Source organism: Octopus bimaculoides, chromosome 7 (genome assembly GCF_001194135.2).
Source record: "Octopus bimaculoides isolate UCB-OBI-ISO-001 chromosome 7, ASM119413v2, whole genome shotgun sequence".
NCBI classification, from domain to species: domain Eukaryota; kingdom Metazoa; phylum Mollusca; class Cephalopoda; order Octopoda; family Octopodidae; genus Octopus; species Octopus bimaculoides.
In genome coordinates this window covers 90,144,573-90,147,843 of record NC_068987.1, presented here as the reverse complement: position 1 = coordinate 90,147,843, position 3,271 = coordinate 90,144,573, and the positions used below count along the sequence as shown (strand labels likewise).

Genomic DNA, 3,271 nt, shown 5'->3' with positions numbered 1-3,271 from the left:
TATCATACATCAAAATGAAGCTGGTCCTCTGTGGATCACATCCCTACTTCTCAACATAGTCACCGTTCCTCTCAATAGCAATGTTCCACCTTTGACTGAAAGCACGTGTCCCTGCCCCGTAAAATTCTGTTGACTGTTCTTTGAGCCACTTCTTCACTACCTCCACACTCACCAGATTTAGTGCCTTCAGACTATCATCTCTTTGGCGCCATGAAAGAGGGTTTGAGAGGCAAACATTATTCCAGTGACGAGGAAGTGAAAACTGTAGTCAAGAAGTGGCTCAAAGAACAGTCAACAGAATTTTACGGGGCAGGGATGCGTGCTCTCATTCGAAGGTGGAACATTGCTATTGAGAGAAACGGTGACTATGTTGAGAAGTAGGGATGTGATCCACAGAGGACCAGCTTCATTTTGATGTACGATAGATGTTCCTGTGTTGGTAATTATACCTGTCCTAAACAAAATCGCATTACCTTTTGACTCACCCTTGTACATTCAGTTTTATTGCTATAATTAAAAGTTACAATTATTTGTAACTTTAATATTAAAAGTGTTCACCAACATCATTTAATGCTTACTTTTCCATACTTGCATGGGTCAGACAAAATTTGTTGAAGCAACCAAAGTAATATTTCTCCATGGCCAGACATGTTTTCACAGAAGACTGGAAATGAAAGCCATTGCTTGTACGATGGTGATGATTGTTTACAACCATCACAGTGCCTAGACAAAGCAACAGACATACACACACGCACATGCATGCATGCATACACACATGCATGCATACACGCATGCATGCATACATGTATGCACACGCATGCATACATACACACAATGCATACATGCACATGCATGCATACATACACATGCATACATACACACATGCATACATATATACACACACGCATACATATATACACACACGCATGCATACATATATACACACACGCATGCATACATATATACACACACGCATATATACATATATACACACATACATATATATACAGCAGTTTATCATGGCCGGATTACTACCTCCCACTTTGAAGGGTATGCGTTTGCAATCCAGGAACAGGAAATACCAACCAAATACCTGATGCACAAAAGGGATAAGATATGTGGGAAAAGCCGTAAAATGTGACAACCAATGCAGACTTTGTGGAGTTCACACTGAAGATATCACCCACATCATAAGCAGTTGTCCGAAAATGTCACCACGGTATTATCTACCGATGAGACATGACATTGTAGCTAGGACACTCTATAATGAAATCTGTTGAAAGGATAAACCTGAGGACAAAGATATAAAAACCCACAATATGGCAGAAACCATAGCCACTCATAATAAAAAGGAGTACTAGTGGAATGTACCAGTGAAGACCTCAATAAAATGAAAGCACAACAAACCTGATATAATGATTTGGGATAGAGAAGAGAAACTGTGTACAGTTGTGGAAATTAGCTGCCCAGTGGATGTTAACATAAAGCTGAAGATCAGTGAAAAACAGAATAAATATACTGAACTATTAAGAAGTCTGAAGTTACTCTATCCAGATTACAAGTTCAGGCTTATACCTGTAATTATTGGGGCCCTGGGATATGTAACACACTGCCTAAATACAAATCTTGAGAAATTAGGCTTCTCAAAACCAGAAAGGAGAAAGCTAATTCGAAGGCTACAGGTCCAATCCATCACTGGAACTGTAAAAATCTGTAAAACTTTCCAGAAGTTTATCATTTAAATATAAATGAGCATGTCTAGATATGCAACTCTATGCATGAGAATAGATGCATAAAGCATACAAATCTGCACATGCATACATACATACAAAAATATAAACAAAAATATCCTGTTGTTGATGTTGAAATTCCAATGAAGGAACCTTGGATCTAGGTTAGAAACCGGTTCTTTCTCTATTGGCAGAAAATCTTGAAATAAAACTGAACAATGACCTACATACACTATATACTGGCACTGTCAGGGTTCCAGTTGATCTGATCTATTGGTACAGCCTGCTCGTGAAATTAATGGGCAAGTGGCTGAGTAATCCACAGACACATAATGTAGTTCTCAGGGGGACTCAGTGTGACACAGAATGTGACAAGGCTGGCCCCTTGAAATAACAGATACTGCTCATCTTTGCCAGTTCAGTGGAATGAAGCAAAGTTAAAAAATAAAGTGTCTTGCTCAGAGACACAACACACTGTCAGGAATCGAACTCATGACCCTATGATCATAAGCCGAATACCCTAACCACTAAGCAATGCACCTTTGCTTACATACATACACACATTCATGCAAGCAAACACACACATACATACACACGATGGCCGTCCACTCGTGATCGAGGAAGACCATTGCTGACCCTTGGTAACATTGTGCGCTCTAGGACTAACTTATATTTTGCATTTGTGGCTTCGTTGGTGGCTAATGAGCCCTGCTCTTGACAAGCATACACGACTGCAAACATTGCAAACCAAGCTTTCCCCATTCATTACACCAGCAGTGCGCTTTCGAGCAGCACACTTAAGTTTTTCATACAGAATATGTGCTCTCACTCAAAGGTGTCAACCCCCTCCTTAAACTGCTTTCTCCATCTGTGGTGATGACAGGCATTGCTCTCCCAGCAAAAACATTTTGGGCTGAATCCAGACCAACAATCCTGAAATTTTGGATTCCCGAGTTTTCATCACCGTGATTGTTTTCAGCGAATTTTTTACATGATTTTTTGCAACAATTCTTTTTTGTACAATAACAATTTTTATAATTTAAAAGCTAACTCCATGAGTAAATTTAAAACATTCTAGGCCGAACCTGGACCTGTAATCCTGAAATTTTGGATCCCTATGTTTTCATAACTGCGATTGTTTGTGGAGTTCTTTTTTTACATGATCTTTAGCAACAGACATGATCATCCTTGGGATATGACTCTGGGGAAAGCAAGTCAGAGATCTGTTTGCAGATCTTCCCATTCGGGGTCAGATGCTTAAAAGCTATATACTAGTTTAAAAGCTACGTGGCAAGGTATGGAAGGTTTTTGGAGGACCGGAGAGATTATGTGTGGGTGGAGAATTATACGAGGTATAGTACTATACATAATACTGAAAGGATCTTCACCTCTTACATCACACCTTTCTTCCTACTTTAACGCCGATGTGGTATAATTTCCTGGGAGAGAAATAATTTTTGCGGCTGAGGATAGCTTTATATTGTAAATTATACACATATAAAGCTTGAAACACGTGTACTGCGGAATCCTTTGTAGTTTTG

The 3,271-nt window shown here is 39.4% G+C and overlaps 1 protein-coding gene across 1 annotated transcript in view; it reads right to left on the bottom strand.

Moving 5' to 3' along the window:
• Nucleotides 1-3,271, bottom strand: part of LOC106867177 (uncharacterized) — a 61,561-nt gene that overhangs the window by 40,788 nt on the left and 17,502 nt on the right. The window lies entirely within an intron of this gene.